The sequence below is a fragment of the Halyomorpha halys genome, unplaced genomic scaffold, assembly GCF_000696795.3.
Source record: "Halyomorpha halys isolate HHAL.00 unplaced genomic scaffold, Hhal_1.1 Scaffold427.1, whole genome shotgun sequence".
NCBI classification, from domain to species: domain Eukaryota; kingdom Metazoa; phylum Arthropoda; class Insecta; order Hemiptera; family Pentatomidae; genus Halyomorpha; species Halyomorpha halys.
The window spans coordinates 222,543-244,830 of record NW_027110638.1 but is presented as its reverse complement, the minus strand read 5'-3'; positions in this window follow the sequence as shown (position 1 = coordinate 244,830).

The window sequence follows — 22,288 nt, the reverse complement described above, 5'->3', positions numbered from 1 at the left end:
CCAAATTGGTCTGATTATCAAAGTGTATAGGAGTTTTTGTAGTAAATGGGATGTTTAGAACGTTTGTCAAGTAGGTGTTGTAGTAATCGGAATCTACAATTAATTTATAAAATCACTTGTATATATATGTTTTATCGGCTGGATTTTGAGCACCGGACTCCACCACCATTAGAAATAGTTTTTTTAAAAAATACTGTTTATTTTTTGATAGATATTACAATCTGCCACACAGCTGTGGGCAATAGGTAATAGTGATGAATGATCTCATACAAACTAGAATAAAATAAAATAAATAAATGAATGAAAAAAAAACTCTCTTAAAATATTAATGATTGGAGAAGTTTGTCGGGGGGTGCGGTCAGCAAAGAATAACATAAATAAACAAAAACATATTTATTTATTTTATGCCGACGTAGATTTATTTTCCCCGACAAACTTCTCCAATCATTAATCTACGGTCAACTATCTACACCTCATTATCTATCTTAAAATATATACAAACAGAAGAAAAACAAAATGAACATAATCAAACTATCTGTATGAAAAATAAATAAATAAAATCATATAGTCTCTAGTCACATTTACACTCTAATATACAATATTTACACAATCGACCTGAGCCCACTCTATCCCCCACGTGTAAGGAGTAGAGCAAAGCTCAAAAGATCCTAGCGCATCCCTCTCGCCGCATCACTGGTAGTGAGCCAGTGGAGGCTGAGCAAGTGCGCTAAAGCCGCAAACACTCAACTTGAGTGGAGAATCTGACCATTGCCAGAACTCCAATTGTCCATTTTTAATTTAATAAGTCTCTTGGCCACTGCCGTTTCAACCTTCTAGGTGGGCTCTAGAGATGGGTGGAACTAGACAAGGTTTGAACCAAAGGATTAGGATGACTGGAAAGGTTTATATGGAATTTTGAGAATTTGGTTGGTATGAGGTCAAGGACAAAAGGGATATGAAGGTCATGGTGTAGTGTTTTGTTGGAAACGTAATAGAAATAGAATTAAGGTTTTAACTTTTGATACAGCTGTGCCCTCGCGTCGTGTTTCAGAGTTAGTACCCTCATTTTACAATAAAGACAATTCACGCACAATGCACCCGATAAGACCTTAGCCACCTGTTACATTTTCGAATGGAGTTGAAAATGATTTAGCCAATAAGATGAGAGGGGATCTGAGATGACATCATTCTCGCCAGGATTATTGCTCTGGGGGGGGGGGCTCTATCCAATGTCGTCGTTAATATCGGCGAATATAAAAAGGAGGGGCATTCAAAGACCCAGTTCCAGTATTTAATATCTACTATACTATTGATAGAGTTTTTATTTATCAGTCTTTGAAAATATAATTGTACATATTTTATCTTTCTCTTGAGTTTTCATAAAAGTATTTATAATGGAGTTTCTTCTTTAACAAAGTATTAAAAAAAAAAAAAAATTAATAATCGGATTAATATTCATCTCAAGAACTTATATTAAAAAACTTTCAATAATGTACTGCTGTAATCTAACGAAAAATAAAAATGAACACATCCTTAAAGTATGAGGGTTTACGATTTAAGAGTCGTAAGATCTAAGAATCGATAACTTGGTACGTAGCTTTCACGTACTATAAAATTTCATATTTATGGGTTTATCGTGGTAAAACTGAAGAATATTAGCTTAGTTCCTGCCAAGAGTACTAGAGTAACAAATATTATGAAGGGATTTGAACCAACGGTTAAATATTTCACTCAGATCTTAAATTGACCACTGCAAAAAAAGATAATATTTATGATGAGTTATGATTTCCACGCAATCCTATTTTATTAATTCAAGTATTTTTCTGTTTTAGAGAGATTCGAAAAAAAAAACTGATTCAGTATCACTTCTTGACGTATAAAAAATAAAATACTTATATAATAACTAGAAAACTACACCTTCTAAAATATACTAGAGCTTGAGGAACATTCAAATAAGCACTAAATTCTAGTTAATTAAATTTTATCAATAGAGGTATTAATTTTACCAATACTATTGATAGATTCAAATTTTTTTTTTTATTTGTCGTCTGTGTTAACTCATCAGCTATTTAGTTATTAATTAACAATAATAATAATAAAATGATTAATTTAAGTAATAAACATTTGAGGAGTTAGTTGTAGCGTTTTACTTATTATTTATTGACATTTACAACTATACATAATAATATATCTAGTAAATTTAATGTAAGATCATAATGGTATGATATAAGAGGCATGTAGAGAAACTACCTATTAGTAGCACTTTATTTACATTAGAAGGTCTCGGGACCATCTTCTTTTCAGACGCCAAGAATGGAAAAGGATGCAAGGTTAGAAACTAGTGGGTTTGGGTGGTTCGAAAGCTTATAATGGTAGAATTGGTATCTGGTTCGGGATAGGTCGGTTACATATGGAACATTACGGTCTTTATGGATGTTTTTATTTGTGACAAAGTAAGGAGCATTGAGGATTTTAGGAAGGATTTCGGATTGTAAGGATTGGATTCGAGATGAATTCAAAACTTTAGTGGATCCCCAAAGATCAACTCTGAATATCCAGATTGACCTTACTTTTCAGTCTTTTGTAATGGATTGGAAGCTAAAACCGTTATATATTAATATATATATAATAAATTAGTTGTATTTATTATTTATAATCTATTTAATTAATAAAAATAAAAATCTGTAGAGGAGTAAATCTCCTTAACAAAGTCTTACTAGATATATCTTCATTGGGAATTTTTTCTTGTTTCGAGAATTTTAATTTATATTTTCAGTTAGTACAATTAATCCTTAAAGAGCCTTCAGAGAAGGAATAACAGACTATATCAATGCAGCAGTCGTAGGATGGAGGATTCAATTTCATCTAAAAATATCATTAGAGCTTCCATTGCCTGTTTAGGAAATGACTTTTTTTTTTTTTCTGAAAATTCTAGAGGACTTGATATTGGATATTGGAGGAGACCCTAAGGGCCAAAAAATTCCCTCAAAGAAGGTCGCCCCCCTCCCTATCTCTATTAAGCAACTTAAATTCCCTGAATAATTAGCGAGTTGATTACAGGGGCGCGCTCTGGCGGGCCATTTCCAATTAGTGAATTCATTAACAATAAACTTATTTTCAAAAGTTTCTGTCGTTTAAGATTTTCATTTCATGATCCCTCTTGTGTGTTTAAAGCGGCCAACTCTGTTCCTAGTCAAATTAGCATTTTCTAAGGCCGGAATATCATTATGGATTTGGTTTACCAAATTTAAAATTAAATTCCACTCTTGGTTGTACTGAGACTGGGACGGAAAAACATGAAATTATATTGTTATTCTTTTATCTGTCTCTGCTTCTAATTCAACCATAAAATGTTAATTTATTTAAATACGCAGATAATTTAACCCGTTTCATTTCGTATAATTTAGGCTGAGGAATGAAACATTAACAATTGTGCTTTATTTTTATATTTTTTTTTTGCAGTTAGGGTGCAATTTCATTAATAAAAAGAAACTGGATAATATGAGTGTGGCCCTGGTCTTAAGTTCCATCAATGTCTGCCAGATAGGATCACGTATTTGACTTAATGGTGCAATAAAGATGTAGACCCTTGTATTTTTATATAAGGGAGTAGCTGGGATATTCCCCAATAATTAGCAACTGTGTTAATCTATATGAAGGATGCGACATCATACTGTACTGAATGTATATCAACCCGATATCAATCCTACCATTATAAACTCCCTAAACAGCCAAACCCACTAGTTTCTAACCTTGCTTACTCTTCCATTCCTGACAATCCTCCAAGGAGCCTGAAAAGAAGATGGCCTCGTGACCTTATATTGTAAAATATTTTTAGAGTTCTACTACTGGATAGTTTCTCTACATGCTGTATCATATCATTATCATTATGTCATTATGATCAAATTTATTTGTATTTTTTATACAGTTGTAAATATCAATAAATAAAATTTAAAAAAAAAATCATTTTAGATTTTAATTTTTATTTATTGATAAATATTACAATCCACCACAAGTTGTTGAGCAACAAGTAATAGTGATAAATAATTACATTCATACTAAAATAAAATAAGAATAAAAATAAATAAATAAATGAAAAAAACATTAAAATAAACAAAATCTCTTTGTAAATATGATTTCATAACTAATAACATTTTTTAAATCAATGGTATCCATCCTCTTGAATAAACCTAATAGAACATCATTTAAAATAATGTAAATTTGCTATAGACTTCAGCTTTTTACGTTAAATAGTTCTCAAGATATAGCTAGTGAATTTATTTATAAAAGTCTATATCTTAAAGACCATACGGCCTACAAATGTCTATTAACACTCAAATTAATGTTAGTTTAATGTACTATAAAGTAGTTAATGACATTATCTTCGTAGGACTGGTAGTTCTCATGATATTCGACAAAATGTTGATTTCTAGCTGTTTGGCAAAACTTTTGAATTATGAAAAAATGTATCTCAAGAACCTTAAGACGTACAGATTTCTGCCAACACTCAAATTAAAGCTAGTTAAATGTACTATGAAGCTTATGACATTTATCTTCGTAGGAATAGTTGTTTTTATTTATGATATTAGTATAAGAATATGAATTTTTGTCCTAACAATTTATATTACCAAATATCATGAAAACTACTACCCAATGTCATAAACTACTTTATGGTACATTAAACTAGCTTTGATTTAAGGGTTAATAGACTTTGTAGGTCCACTGGCTTTTGAGATATAGATTTCTCAAAATAAATTCACTAACTACTGATCTTTCATGAAATGTTGTTTTGTAAAAGGCTATATCTGGAGAAATAGGAAACGTAAACACCTTTACTCTATTAGGGCTCATATTTTAGAGAATTGACTTTAATTTAATTGATTATTAGGCTTTACTGGCTTTTACTGGTGTGGTAGATAATTTTTAAAATATGGAGCTCTGAAAGAAAAATTATTATTTTTTTTTAACATTTTGAAAAAGCCACCATTTTTTGTTCTCCTTACCTATAACTGGCAGATCAATTTCGGCTAGTAATTATACATAGATTTCATTAAAATAAACAACAATTAGTGTGAAATATCTGCCTTTTTTCTCCTCTCGGGCTCTTGTACTATATGGAGGTTCGGCTACTGTTGCTATAGAAGCAATTTTGAAATCTGAATGCTCAAGGTAATCACTTAGAACAACATTAAATATATATGTTAATTTAATGATTTATTATATTGATTGTTTATTAACACAAACACATTTGATAAAAATAAAAGAGAGGTAGGATGTATGAATGTAAGAGCATATGTATAATAAAAATATATAATTATGGCTTTAAAATGGTAGTTAATTTAAATTGTGAAAAAATTAATTTTAGTGATAAGGTGATAAGGGAGTCCTAACCTGTTGAAGGTAGGTTCTGTTATGAATGGGGTTAGTAAGAGTAAATAGAGATAATAATTTATGTGAAGAAGTTTCAAGTTTAAAATAAATATAGGGGTGCACCGGTTAGGCGTAAGTCTATTGTTCTGAGGTCGGCGGGCGGTGCCGGTTCGAATTCGGCCTTGGGGCGTTGAATTTTTCATAAATAGCGGTCCCACAAAATGAATAGCTTGACCCCCTGACCGTGGTTAGAATAGGTTGGTAATGTGTAGATAACTAGGCGAACATCGTCTTCGATCTGGGTCTCCTTAAGAAAAAAAAACTTTTGTAAGTTAATAATTAATTTAAAAGCAATGTTTGAAACTGATATGATTTTACTTTAATATTTAATTTGTTTTAAAGATATGACCTGGACAATTAGACAGCAGGAAAATGTTTAGAGAATATGACATCAATATTTAAGGTATAGTCAAAAACATTAGAATGCCATGAGGAAATAATGTAATTAATATAAAAATATTTAAAGGTTGTCTCCTTGAAAATGGCCTGAGGGCCGAAACGTTGAGGAGTTTTTTGGAATAAATGTTTAGAATAAATTTGGATTAAATGTGTTTGTGTTAATAATAAAATAAATGTTAATATTTACATTTCATTAACAACGTAATTGGAACAGACAATAATACAATCTAAACAAAGCGTGAAGGGGTATAATTCCAGAGCTAACTCTTTCTTGTTTTATTAAGTGACTTATATTTTCAGTTTGGGCACTTAAGGCTGAAATACCCTGCATATAAGCAAACATAATGGAAAATTGATAAGTTATTCGCGGGGATTTGAGCTCTATTTTTAAAACCTTCAGACAGAAAAAGCACTCTGATTCACAACATGAGTGCCCGAAGCAGGAATGATTACCTCTTATAGCGAAAAAGATTTTCTTTTTCTTTTTTTTGAGAACAGATTGGTTCTGCATAAAGGGGCCATTTAGTCAGGCCCAATCGAATTCCGTCTTTTACATATTTGATGTTTGGTTCGATTACTTTAGTTCAGGAACGGTTCTTTTCTCTTTTAGGAGAAAAAAATGTATTTTTATAGCTTCCTTAGGTGGCTACATAGGGTTGATTGAAACGGCTTGGCTTTTGTTACACTTCCTAATTGGTGATTGCTAACGAAGCAACTTGCCAGTTATTGATCTCGCCGACGTTGTTCATGAACAAAGTCCTCAACTCGGATCCTGTAAGTATTTGTGCTTTACACACAGATTCAAAATCCCTAATTTAACAATAAGATAAAATAAAAAATTTATGAGAAAACATAATTAATTTTGAATTAAAGAAAATATTAGCTGAAAAAAATATGAGTCTATGATTTCATTTTAGGTTTCAAAACAGATATTGAACATTTTACAAAATAAAAAAAAAGCTTCGGCTTACAAGATTTTTTAACAAAACCTTTTACAAATACGTTTTGAAATAAACGTTCAACAAGACCTTTAACAAGAAAATATTGTTTAATAGAAAGTTCCTCGTGAACTTCATTTTTTAATAAAAGTTCCGTTAATATACGCTCTCTCCATAACTGATTTATAAAAGCTTGGATAATAGAAATTTTAAATGAAAATACTCATATATACCAATCCAAGTACACAGTGTAGATGCGTAATCAAGAACACCGAGTAATTTTAATAATAGTTGCAATACGGTATTTTACGTTGTTTTTTTTTGTTTTTTTTTGTTTCTTATATTGCTTATTTCATTATGATAATCTCCGATTTTTTATTTTTATAAAATCATTATTCAGTCTCAAATTATGCATTAAGTTTATTTTGCTGTGCATATATAATTAAAGCCGTTTAGAAAACATAGCTGTGCTAAAAAAATATTTTACTTGAAGATTGCTGATTGGTCGTGTGTAATAATAAATGAACCATCTCCCATTTATTAAAAAATAAAATCCTTTTGTTTAAGCGTAGGTGAAAGTAGGAGGATGGAATGTGATAAAATCGGTATGTGACAAAATAAATACTAACCAACGAAATTCCTGAATATTTCATCAAAGTTGGTTTAAAGTTAAGATCGATTATGCTTGAACACAAAAATATGACAAATAATAATACGGAATCAAATTTGCTTCCTTGATATCTAATACAAAAATGAGAATAAATTTTTTTTTTTTTTTTTTGTTAGATTTCCTATCTGGTAGGTTTTTTTTTTTTTTAAGAATAAAAATCATTTTCTGTTTCGTAAGTGTCCTCTCTAAATAACTCGTTTTTATTTTGTCTTCCTTTATCGCCATAAATATTTATATCGGTATTTTTTTATATATATAAGATAATTTCACTGATTTTTTATTTTATTCTATTTGTTTCAGTTGTATTAAATTAAAATATTAAAAAAAAAAAATCCAAGCATCAATCCTAGGCAAATTTGTACTTTCTGCTTGCATGAAAGTGTATTCCATAGTTATTTTTGGAAAACCTCTTCTAACAGCAAAATATCCAATAATCTAAAATACATTTTCTACAAAATAGAAATACAATATAGAAGTGGTAATGAAAATATATTTTGCCATGTGTGATCGAAAGTAGTTGACATTTGATATTGTAATATTTATAGATTGATCTGCAGTCTTCCTTCAAATTTCAGTAATTTCTTCTTCTCCTTTCGCTAATATTAACCTGGCTGAGAGATAAATTACATTTTTTTCCTACTTAGATTAAAATTCTACATAAAAATTTAAGTTAATTCATATTCTACATTTAGGCTACTTCAAAATTTAAATTTATTCGCCCCCTCTCAGATCGCCGTTACAAATCTGCATTTTGTGAATAATTTAACTTAGCTTCTAAAGATATTTTCATATGACTTTAGATATACCAGTCTCCTACCCCAGAAATGTTCAATTTATAACATTGATTTTCTTTTTTCTCCTTTCCAAAATGTTTCTTTATTTCAAAAAATAATTACACTACACCAATTGTGTCTTTCTATTTTTGGAGTCCTTCTCTGTCTTCAGGGTACTTCTACGAATTTGAAAACAATGTAACAATTTTATAATAATAAAAACCTAGGTAACAATTATTATTTAAATATTATTTAAAAATTGTATAAATTAGTCAATTAAAACTGTAATATCCTGTCTCTTCCTAGCTCCGTATGCCTAAAATCTATAAATTTTACGTGGTACATAAAATATTTCGGGAAACCATTGGCTAACTGTTCATTATTTTTATAACCACTGGTTAACTGTTCAGTATCTTTATGAGAGATAGTTGACCGTGGAAGACGTACGAGGAGAAGATGGTTGGGGGTGCGGTCAAAGAGAAACACAAATAAGTTGTTGTAACTTACTTTATTGTGCCAACGTTTCGGCTAGAGGTTCTAGCCATCTTCAGAGCTAAGAACGGAACAAGATAACAACCACAGTAAGTATAGAAAATAAAAAAGAAAGTATAAACAGAATAATGTTATTATGTTTATATTATGTTGTTATTATATTATGTTACATTTTATGTTATTCTGATTATACTTTCTTTTTCATTTTCTATACTTACTGTGGTTGTTATCTTGTTCTGTTCTTAGCCCTGAAGAAGGCTAGAAACTCTAGCCGAAACGTTGGCACAATAAAATAAGTTACAACAACTTATTTGTATTTCTCTTTGATCGCACCCCAACCATCTTCTCCTCGTTCAGTATCTTTATGACCCTTGGCTTACTGTTCTGTATCTTAAAAAATGAAGCCAAATTTATTTTTAATATAAATTTCGTATAAATCCTTGTTATGTCTGCATATTGCCGATCCTTTCACAATATCCCTTGGCGAATTAAAATTTGTAGATTTTAAACAATGATATACGCAGGATCGAAACTGTGGGGAGGGTGAGCTATGGTCGTTCAGTTTCAGACCAGTTATTATGGAAAAGGCGAGAAACTTATAAATAATTATAGTAATGCTTTATTAGTTATTGCAATTATTTATTTGAAAATATTAAATGTTATTAAATTGATAATTTTCTTTTTACTTCTAAGGCGGGGGAAAGCTGTCCTCTCTGCCCCTCGCTGGGTCTCCAATGCACAGAGAGCCAGGGAGTGATAGGATATTATTGTTAAAGAAGGTTGATTTTAAAATAATAGTTGTTAGATAGGTTTTTATTATTATATTATTGTTGAATTGTTTTTAAAATTTGTAAAAATACCCCTAGGACGGAAAAGGAAGCCGAAAAGACGTTGTTGTGTAAATATTTATTTATTTTTAATAAAGAAATATTTAAAAAGGAGAAAAAAGAAAATCACTAAATATTTAAGAACTTTCCCAACGTGAATATATGACTTTTGATGTCCTCAATTAGTTTATAAATGAAAAAATGTTTAAATTGTTATAGATTGATTGAAAAATAATAATAATAATATTCATACCGCACATTCGTTCCATTCGAGGAATATTACATAGCTGTGAAAGGAGGCGATGCAGAAGGGGAGGGAGAGGGGTTGTGTGAGAGATCAAGAGGAAATAATCTGCAAAGGGACTGGGCCCTTTGTGGCCCAAACCTTGTGGCGCCCGAACAGAATAAGGGGGGCAACATGGGGGCATTGAAAGGGGGCAACGGCATTGAAAGATGACCTCCAGGGAGATGGGCATCAGTCGATATGAGGAAGGTCTGCTTGTTCCTGACCTAGGAAACTCCAGAGGAAAAATATTAAAGCTTAAAGTTTGTTGATTTATTATTATTATTTATTTTGTAATTTTTTATATGCGTGCAAATTTTTAATCCATTAGGCAACCTACGTACAGGATTAATATGAATTCGTGAGCAGAGAAACCTTCCAATAGAGGTATTTATAATCTCTAGTTGAACACGTTAAAGTGTGTTCATTGGAAAGTGTTGTGATAAATGAAAATTGGATTAAAATAAGTGCCTAATTAAGTGAAAAGGTACTTTTTAAAAAAAATTATTTACTGATATTTACAATAGTACATAATAATACATCTGGCAAATTTGATGTGAGGTAATAATTGTATGATACATGCGTGTAGAGAAACTACCCTGTGGTAGCTCTTAAGAAACGGTAGCTCTCTAAATACATTTTTATATTAGAAAGTCTCGAGACCACCATCTTTTCGGGCACATAGATTATGACATTGGAATCAAGGATAGGATGATATAGGCGTTACAAACTAGTTTACCCATAATAGGTAATAGAGGCATAGGACGGTAGGAAGATGGGTATTCAGGTGGCTTTTGGAGTTTGGATATAATTTTCATGGGCCAGGAAAATATCTGAAACGGAGTACAGCATTATATATATAGCTGAGAAATAGGATGCCTTTTCGAGGAAGAAGTTTTAGGATGTGGGATGTTATTCACATGAGCTCATTATGATCCAGGAGCTTTCCGGATCGGTAATCTCTGAATGATAATGGATATTTCTGAAGGATGAAATGCTTAAGGTGTGAGGATCATTTGGGGCGGAATATTTTGTTCTCCTTCAATACATTCAAGGTGCATTGGGTTAAGGATATCAGAACGTGGAATAAAGGTTTTAAAAAAGTGTTGTGCGAATGTTCTTCGTCGTCCTCAGGTTGGGAATTCGGAGAGCAGTGGTTAGTTAAAACCTTAGAAATTCAGAAACTTTTAAGTATTCCATAATGGCTTGTCAGTAGTCAGTTAGTCAGTAAATTTTAAATTTTCTAATTTCAGCTTTTAGTTTGTTAGTCAATTTGGTGTAATACGTTTTGTCAGTTGGATCTCTGGTCCTATGCCACTTCGATCTTGCTTTGTGCTTTTCACTTATTAAGATACAAATTTTCTGTGGCAGGTTAGTTTGTTTATTGCTATTAATTGTCCTAGTCGAAGTTGTCATTTATATTTGTTCTCATTTATGCTGTGAGTATTTCTATAGCTCAGTCAATGCCTTGGAAAAGAAAGTACTTAAAAATTGATTAAGTACTTACCATGGGCACCACTAAAAACCGAAAACGAAATCAGAGCTTAATAAATGCTTACAGTTTATTTATCCTTGTTATTAAAATATATAAAGGAGCCCTTACACTTAGATCCTTTTAAGATCATCTAAGGACGTACTTTCTGTATAGAAAATACCAATTGCTCTTCTTGAGAGCGGACTAAGGCTAAGAGGATATAAGGTTTGAGGTCTAGGATCTGATCTTCAACATCATCAAGGATGTTTTCATCCCGCTTAGTCCTCCTTGGAATTCTTTCTGACTAAATCCATCTTATTTTTAATTCGCCCATTGATAAGAAGGCGTTATTATTATGAAATCCCAAAAGGTTTCCAACTTAATACAGTTCTCCTTTTGGTTTGGTTGGATTCCCAGGCTATTTGTGTAGGTATATTGAAGTTCATTTTTCGTAATTAAGGTACCGAAGTATCATAATTTTTTATTAAAATAAAGAAACTAAGATTGATTAGCTGGATTCTGGACAGGGCATTATCGATCTATTCTTCCCAATTGATAAAAAATCTATTAGCATTTTTTTTTCATTCAGAGAGAGATAGAGAGAGTGGGGGGGGAGAGAGAGAGGAGAGGGAGAGAGAGATTTTATTTCTCGATTAATTACAATTTCACAATAAGCCATGATGGTCTGAGACTACAGTGTCTCATTGAGCAATACAAATTATTCAGGTTGCTGGGTACAAAATATGTTTTATGGAAACAAATACAAGATATAAAAAATTTTTCAAACATATTAGCTTCTTTAAAATAACGAGTGGTAAAAAAGAAAAATAATAGGTTTATGAAATCAAAATGTATGCTTACCCTTATAATTTATTTATTTATATAAAGCTTATAAACTTATAAGTTTTATTTTAATTAATTCCAGTAAGCACATAAAAAGAAATATAATTAAATAATATGAAAACGTTGTAAATAATAAAAAATGTAGAATTAAAATAAAATAACAATAGAATAATATTGACACCAAAGAAATAGGTTAAAAAATAATAAATCAATTAAAAAGAGATAAAACATGTTTCAAATAAACAATCATTATTACAATAAATAAGTTGAAGATAAATATATAAATACGTTCTTTACTAATTTCCATGCAGGTGATAACGTATAATGCCCAGGAAGACCTATTAATAATATTTTTGGCCAAGATTTCAATATATAAGAAATATTATGTCAATTATTAGAGATAGTAGTCAATGAGAGTTGTCAATGGACCCTCAAGCAGACTGTGCATAACATTATATGGTTAGTAGTTGTACATAGTATGTCATAGTCTCTGTGTCTTCCGCCTAATATGAGTAAAGTACATCTCACACCACTGTTCGGTCATATTCTGTAATTATATAAGCCACTAATGATAACATATGGGTATACTTACACCAATTGATGCACATGCATTATATATGCATTTGTTTATGTTTCTAGAAGAAAAATTGCAAGTACTGCTTACACCATTAACTTAATAAGTGAACATAACTCGGGTTTTCCTCGGAGGAAATGGCTTGTTTTATATTTAATATTCTGGAGCTAATGAGAAGATACACGACGTAAAAAAAGAGAGTGGTAGAGAGAGAGGTAGGAGACCCCAATAAGGGTTTCTTTTCAACAGCACTTTGGGGGGTCTCTGTGCTAATAACTTAGAGTCCGCAGGGGAAAAAGAGAAGAAGGTTGCGCGATCCTCTGCTTAATAAGTAACTTTATGATATTCAAGTCTTTCGAAAGCTGTTTTATGTCTTCTCTTTATCAATTTTATTAATGTACTGAAAAGTTTATGAAATTTACATTCTATATTTGATCATTCTGAAAAAATACCAAAAAAAAAAACCGGTATTATAATAGACCAGTAAAATTAGAATATGTAAGGGCCGTGTTGTGTAACCAAGCTCATTTTTATCAACTGATTGCCACTCCAAACAAAATAACTATGTTAAAGTAATGAAGAGATATAATATAGGGATTGTAATTTTATATTAGGTTATGTTACAAAAAAAAAACTGGAAAATACATTATGTATTTAAGAATTTCTCAAGGTAATTCCTATACTAAACTACATTCCTATAAAAAGATCATTGATCGTATGAAGTAGATTGCAGGAATAAAGTCAGGGAGGCTGTCAATAAAGCTACAAAATAGAAGAAAACACTATTTTATGGTAACCAACTTTTTGCCTCACTTTGCAGGGCTTTTTCGGAGCTAAATGCAATCTATATACAAACGTAGCATTAACAAATATGAACAGTAAACGTAAACATACAAGATATTATATAAAGATTATGTATCTTATGCATTTATTTTTATCTTTATCTGCTGCATTTGCCTTTTATAATATTAGAAGTTTGATTATGTAGGTTTTTATATGATAAAAAAACCGACGGTTAGAGAATTTGTGGTGGGATACACACACCTTCCACCTCCCACCTTCCACACCTCCCACCTCTTTACCTTCCTGACCCTTCAGTACTATTAAATATATAGGACTAAGGAACAGATCTTTATCTTTTTCCTCTTATCTGTTATTATTATTTTGTATTATTATTTTTACTATCTTCTTCTTGATTGTTACCGTACTTTACCTATGCCAGATCTACTTTATCCATCTGTCATTCTATTATTTTTTCTATCAGATTTGTTACTCCTGACCACCAGTTTGGATTTAGAACATCCCATTGTCCCAATCGAGTGGTTGATGTCATATCTTCTCGATGTTGAACAAGCTTTTGATCGAACGCAGCATTCAGGTCTGCTCTATTAACTTCGTCAATTCCTACTCCCTACATATTTCCTTTTAATCTGCTCCTACCTCTCTGATAGAACCTTTAAAGTAAATCATAACCTACCTTATTCATCCCTTTTTTCTCAGTCCGCCGGTGTTCCTCAAGGTAGTATCTTAGGTCCCATTCTTTATACGGCTTATACAACTGACATCCCAACCCACCCTAACACAGTCCTAACAACACATGCTGATGACACATATATACTGTCTGTAAACAACGACCTTACTAATGCATCTAAACACTACAGACACACATAACATCCATAGAAGAATGGTGTCAAAACTGTAGAATCGAAATAAATACGCGTCTTTTCATTCCAAACTCCTTATCCATCATAACCTGTTAATTCTTAATCTGTTAATCCTTAACAATCCCTGATAATCCTCCCAGGCGCCTGAAAAGAAGATGGCCACGGGACCTTCTAATTTAAATTAATGCTTGAAGCACCACCAATGGATGGTTCTTTCCCAAGATTTTCAAATGTATATGAAACATACAACATATTTACTTATTGTATTTATTATTTGTACAGTTGTAATTCACATTAAATAAAAAAAATAATAAGTATGCAACACAATATTCTATCACTAACTACTGCTAATATTATTAATTAGTTCCCAATTTATCAATATTTATATTTTCTTAGGTAAATATGTCTGTCTCTCTCTTTTAATTTTTTTTTTTATAAATTTTTACTCCCTTTGTATATGTATTATAATTTTCTTGTCTATAGTTGAATATTTTGATTTCGTAATATATTTTTAAAAAAACTAGACTCACCCTATGCTAATACCAAAAACTCCAATTTATACAAACTTTCAGTTACAATGTTTTTCGATCGAATTTCTAACGCAAATATAATATTTCATATTTTCAAATATAATTTTTCGGTATGATGGTGCTTGAAATCAAGGTGTTCAAACAAACACTTCAGTTTTTTAAGTGACTAAAAATATGGTTTGAAAAATTTGACGAAATGAATTAAGCCCATACCTCTTGGGGTCTTAAAAGTGGAAACATATCCCACTCTCTTGATTAAAACTGAAATATAAACATCATTCTAAAAACACCAGGAAAACATCAAAGAATATATCAATAAAAAATATTTAGCCAAACGCCAATGCTTATATCCATAAATATTATGTTTTAAGTCACTTATAATACATACCAGCTATAATATATGTGAATTCATGTCCAAGAGAATGATCATGTGTATACTTACAACAATGTACATTGTTATGTTATAAAAAAAGGTATAGATATTTAAGATGTGTAATAAATATATGATTTAAAACATTCGTATGGAAATATACGAAATATTGTATGTTAGGTATCAATAAGAAATCTGATCTTAATAATACAGGTTAAATTAACTGGATATGTAGTCCAATTATCTAATGAGCTGAACTGAACAATACTTTCATAAGAACTTTCTTTTTATTTTATTTTAATTTATTAGTTGCAGTGTTTCGGGGTCATCTGTACTACAAAGTACCTTATAACGTTTATTTTCGTAGAGGGAAGTGGTTTTTAGTTATTAAATAAAATAATTTTACAAAATTTTGATTTCTTGTTGTTCCAACCAATTATTGATTAATGAAAAAATATATCTCTAGACCCATAAGACTTACAGATGTCTGCCAGCACTAAAATCATAGGTAATTTAACTTAGTATAAAGTAATTTATGATACGCATCTTTGTAATTTTTATGATATTCGCATATAAATGCTGCATATGAAATTTAGTCTGAACAACTATTAATTAATTTATTTTAGAAAATATCATGAAAATTACTACTCCTGAGAATATAAGTGTCATAAACTATTTTATAGTACATTAAACTATCTTTAATTTAAGTGCTGATAGGCATCCGTAGGACAAATGGTTTTTGAGATTTTGATTTCTTGAACTAAATTTACTAATTAATGATTTTTATGAGATTTTTTTTAAAGAAGGTGGCTTTTTAATTTAGAGAACTATTGGACGTATTATGGCTCATATTTTAGCAAATTTACTCTTCTTAAAATGTTCTCTTAGGTTTTCTAATGTTGTTGATAGAGTTAAAGATATAGAGCTCCGAATGAAAATTTTTTTTTTTTAAACATTTTAAAACAGCCACCATTTTTTATTCCCCCAATCTATACTTGGCAGACTGGTCAATTTTTACTAGTAATTATACATAAATTTCATTAAAGTAATTAAAACTTGTGGTGAAATAACTGCCCCCCCCCGGGGCTCTTTTTCTAGGAAGTGCCACTTTACAAAATTGATTAGTCCCATTTTTTTAATTTCCTCCTAAACAACTCTAAAGATTTTGTTTTAACTCGGTGTATCAATGTAAACTTACGCTTATGATTTAATTAAATCAATAAAGCCCTTTGATATCAACAGGTATTATTCCCTTGAAAATGATCTATCACAGCTTAAATGCCGATTTTTCAAAAATTTTAAAGCACCTTTAATTTTGTTAAAAAACAATACAAAAAAAACATTAGATTTGAACAGGAAAAGCCGACATCGTCCTATCTTTTGCGATTGCATTGTTTTTTTGTCTGCCATTTGTCACTGTTCTTTTGTTGAACTGATGAATTCTTGGGGAGGGGGGCAAAATTTATTTCCGTTATCCACACCTGGGCCCTTTTCATAATAAAGTACAAAATAATACAATTAGTCTCGTAGCTTTAACATAATAGAATTACCCTGACTTATGCTATGTATCGAGGCATTAGTCATTATTAAAACAACAATAGGTTGTTTATTAAGGTTTTTCGCCATCTCTCCCTATACCTGGTCAGGGTATCTTTCGTGGAACCTTTTACTGAGTCCCCGGATATGGACACATCTGTGTTAAGTTTGCCACATTACCTGAGTCCCCTGAGAAAATTAGATTTACTAACCTTTAAGTGTTACAACAAAAACGACAGGTTTTGACAGACAGGTGCAGTCCCTTCCTGGACATGTCAAAACTTCCTCACCCACCCTCGGGACTGGGGGGAAGGACGCCTACCTCGGAAGCGTTCTGTCACCTATGGCCAATGAGGAATGAGATTCAAAAATAAGGAAATGCCCCTAGACCAGGAAAAAAAAAACAGGGAAGAGAAAGACTTAGACGAGAGAGGACCAGGCTTCGACCAGACGAAGTCGTGAGAAGGGACACGAGACCTGGACATCCTTTATGAACGAGACGACACCTACGGAGCTACATCCCTCGGCATGAATCATTTAAATCAACAGCTATAAGTATAAATTAAACAATAAACAATAATGTAAGAATCATATTTTATGGCAACCATTTATTTGAATCATTACAATCATTTTAATCATAGCAATAAATTGTAAATAAATACTTAGTCTCTTTATGTAGTTTATATACTATTATATAACCCAATATATTACCCCTTATTATATTATATAATTAATAGTAACAACATTTTTTAAATATGCAGGTATTTAATAGGTAAACTAGTAAATACACAAAAAGCCTTTGGAAAAGAATCCAATCATAATAATATTTTTTTAGGACTCAATATATAATTAATTAATTAACTTATTTTTGGATAATTGCCTTCAGCGATTATTCTGGCATCCCGATTAAATCTAAAGGCAGTACATAGCATTAATCAAGTGGCATCCCTTGTGGGGACTTACTATCCAGTTAACCAATTAGTAGTAATTAATAAGTAATTCAGTTTATTGTTATTGAAACAAAAAGAGTGGTATTATAGTTGTGAAAATGATTCAGATAAATTGGTTTTAAGTCATAGAACTTTATTTTCATTTGAATAATAAATGTGCATGTAGTGGTGAATTTCTGGTATTCATTTTGTAATTTTGATTTTGTATTTTATTATGCGTCATAATAATAATGAATAAATGGGAATAATGGTTATAATAGTGAATAAATGGTAAAAATGAATAAAAGGGAGTAATGATGATAATGGTAATAATAATGAATAATTGATTATAAAAATAATGAATTGATAAGTTTAATGTGGGTCCACCCAATTTATTTTTAGTCTCTCGTAATGGGTCCAACTACCCGGTAAATATATATTTCGTTGGGATAAATTTTATTTCTGCGCTTTTTGATATAGAAATTATTCGCGATAGAAGGAAAAAAGTCGCCCACATCAAAAGAAATGTATGATTTTCTAATTCTTATGGAGAGGTTAGATAAAAGAATGAGCGAGGAAAGTAATAAAATAATTGATAGAATAGAGGAATTTGCGGGTAGGTTTTCTAATGGTATTGTCCAAAAAGAAGAAAATATCGCGGTAGTCATTCAAATTGATAAAAAAAAAACTGATGATATTGTCAACTATGAAATTGATGCGAATGAAAATTTACAAAAAGAATTTATTGAGTATGTAAGTGATGAAAAGAAAATCATAGAAATGAAAGAATGCGAAATAGATGGATCGGAATATTCGTGTTCTTAGGTATGAAGCATTAGATATTACCGAGGTCACAAACTATCCTGAAGAGCCCAGTAATTTTGAAATAATCATAGTCGAATTCCTAGAACATATGCTAGCCAGAATGGAGCTTATAGAGTGTAAATTAGAAGAGAATTCAGAAGAAGAAGAAATTAATTCAAAAGAAGATATCAATTTAGAAGCTGAAACGGGTATAATTCGAGCACCGGAATCCGAATATGAAACAGTTTTAGTCTCAGAAGTACGAGAAAGGCTCTTCGAAAAAGGAATGAATGTCATTCAACTTGAGGAAGCAAACAACATAGTAAGGGATGAAGAAAACTATATTGAAGATGAGATTGATCAAGAAGAGTCTGTCGGGGTTTTCTGGTCTTAGGCGGTTCTCCAGCCTGGTATCTACTTTACAGAAGGCCCACGACAAGGCGTATTCATTAATAGGTTAGAAAGGAAGGCCGTGCCAGGGGATGAGCCCTAGGCACTGACTAGGTGGAGGAGGTCTAGGCTAGAGAGTCTGAGGCAGAATAACAGTTCTAGTTGCCGAGATGAAGCGGGCGGACTAAGATTGCTTGAGAATAGGAGAGGAGAGAGGCCATCGTCTAAGGTGAGCGTATTAAAAACCAACTCTTGTGAGAATAGATTGGCAATGAACTTCTCTATCTCAGTAGAGTGTAAGCCACCAGTGCTATGACTAGACCCGGGAAAAGGCTTGATCTGATGGATCAATCCCGGTGGCAATTAAAGGCCTCATGTGATCGGTTATCACCGAGGATTCACTCTTTTAACTCTACTTGAGATAGTTCCGTAGGCTGTTTTTGCCCAATCTCTTTTTATTTTATAATTAACATTCTTACACATTGCATATTAACATATATACATTTGTACAAGATATCGTATTTTTACAATAATAACATTATATACAATTGCTTAGCTTCTGTGACGCTTGTAGTGTCCCCTGGCGGGTTACAGCGGCACTTCGTGCTCGAGTCCTATGAAGAGCCCCACCTAAAATTGACGGTTGCATATCCAGTCATGTTAAATGGAATTATAACACAGACACCATTAATGACGTATAAAGACAATTCACAAGAAAGAAATAAGGAAAAATCAAAACAACGAAAGAAGAGAATATTAAGGAAAAAATATAAGGAGTTTAGACAGTTTTTGTATACAAATCAACCAACCCTGGTTAATGCTCGTAATTATTTGCGGGGGAAGGTTAAGAAAAAATTCTAGGGGTCGTTAATGTTGGTTGAGAATTTGTATATAACCAGGAACATGTAAAATGGACTAAATATATTGGAAAATAATTACAGATCAACGGATAAGTCTAACAACCGTTTAATGTATTAGATATATATTACTTACATTTATAGTTAGGTATAATCAATTATAAAATAAGACAAAGTAAAAAATAGTTCTCCTATTTGAACATAATTTGATTTAGATTAATTTTTATTAATATATTCTTGTTTGAGAGTGGTTTAGTTTATTTAAAAACAAATTTTATTTTTTTTTGTCAACTTTATTCTTTTCAAAACCTTCCAACGTTTCGACCCTCAGGTCATTTTCAAGGATACCTACAACCAGTTTCTTTTAATTATTTTTATAACAATTTCATTTTTTCTTTACTTACATACTGATTTCTTTGGCCCTACCTTTATTTTGTTGTCATTTTCTCTTTTAAAATTCTTAAAAATGCCTCAGGGACTGAACCACCTCCATTCAGAAATTTTAAGCAGAATAAATATGTAATTATTGTATACAAAAAAGATGAAAAATAAAAAAAAAACTGTTCAAATCCTTAAATAGTACAAGTATATAAATGGAATAAATATACTATAACAAAAGTGTGAATAGAGAAGTAAATATGTTAAAAAATAAATTTAAAAAAGGGGGGGGTAAATGTATATTTGAGAGGAATACACATCAAATAGGAATAAATTAATTATAGATTTTAAATATATTAAAAAATGTTTGTGTTGTAAGCAGAAAAATTAGTAATAAATATTAATTAAATTATATTGAAAATGTAAATTAATGTTTTATGAAAAATGATGTTATATGATAAGGTGATAACAGAGTCCTAACCTGTTGAAGGTAGGTTCTGTTTTAAGGTTTGCAAATGTAAATGAAAGAAAGAAGTGGTAAGTACAATTTTTAAATTTGAGAAAGAATTATATAGAAGAAGTTTGTAAGTAGGAATCTATTTTTAAAAAAACAAAAAAAATTTATAATGTTATTATGATATTATTTTAATGATTAATTTATTTAGAGATGGGACAACGGCAATTAGCCGGCATTTTAAAGAATTTTAAAGGAAAAAATGACAAAAAAATAAAGGTAGGGCCAAAGAAATCAGTATGTGAGTGAAGGAAAAAATGAAATTGTTATAAAAATAATTAAAAGAAACTGGTTGTAGGTATCCTTGAAAATGATCGAAACGTTGGAAGGTTTTGAAAAGAATGCAGTTGAGAAAAAAGGATCAAATTTGTTTTCAAATAATTTGATTTATTAATTATTAAATATAAGTCGAAAAAATAATAAATAATACTCCCGTTTGAAGATAATTTGATTTATTAATTATTAAATATTTAAAAATATCTTTATTAGTTATAAAGTAATTAGGATGGTTAAAGGATACAACTAATATAGTAAACCTTAAAATTTTTAGAGCAGGAATTAATTTGAGTTTTGCCGGCAGGCGGGTTTAGTGGGGTCCATACGACTTCATCGTTTGGTTTGAATTCAGCTCACTCTATGACTAAATTTTAAGACACGTTTAAACATTAGAATTGATAATAAGAATTAAGGTAATGTGTTTTCGGATAAGGCATATGTTGAATTAAATTGTTCGGATCAATAATTATTAATATAATGATGTGTAGGGTGCGGTCAGCAAATATTCATAATAATAATAAGAATAGGGGGTATACCCCCATTCATTAGATTTTTACCAAAATGAATCGTAATCCAAAGAATAATTCATGAAAAATAATTCATTATAATTTTTATTATAATTATATTTAGAATTATTACCTTAATGTTGCTATGTATCGAGCTTTGGACATCCGGGATACTATTAAGGTGTTTCGTCATCTGCTCCTGATCAGGGTATCCTTCTGGGAAGCTTTTAGCATCCTCGGATGTGAAAACATCTGTATTAAGTTTGTCACATTACCAGAGGCCCCTGAGGAAATTAGATTGACAAACCTTTAAATATCGAAGCAGAAAATAGGTTAGGACGAGGGACCAGAATCAAATTAACCAGGCAGATCTTTTCTAGAGAAGCCAAATTTTTTGTTATTCATCCTCGGCCCTGAGGAGGGGGACGCCTGCCTCGGGTGTCTTCGGACATTACGACCAATGAGATAAGAGATTTCAAAATACGGTAACGCCCTAAAAGGAGTAGTGGGAGAAAAAGAGTAGGGTAACAAGGGCAGGAAAAGGATTCACTTCAGGACCAGACAAGAGAAGAAGATGACACTCTGCAGAAAGGGCTAGACGAGTGAGGACTGTCAGGAGGACAGTCAGCAGGATGCGCTTCGACCATACGAAGGCTAGGAGGCCTGTACATCCCTGATGAAACAGAAGACACCCACGGCACTACATCCCACGGCATCAGCAGCTATAAGTATAAACTAACTAATAAGCAATCATGTAATAATTTATATTTTATGGCAACCTTTATCTGAATCATTTGAATCATTTTAATCATAACAAATTGTAAATAAATA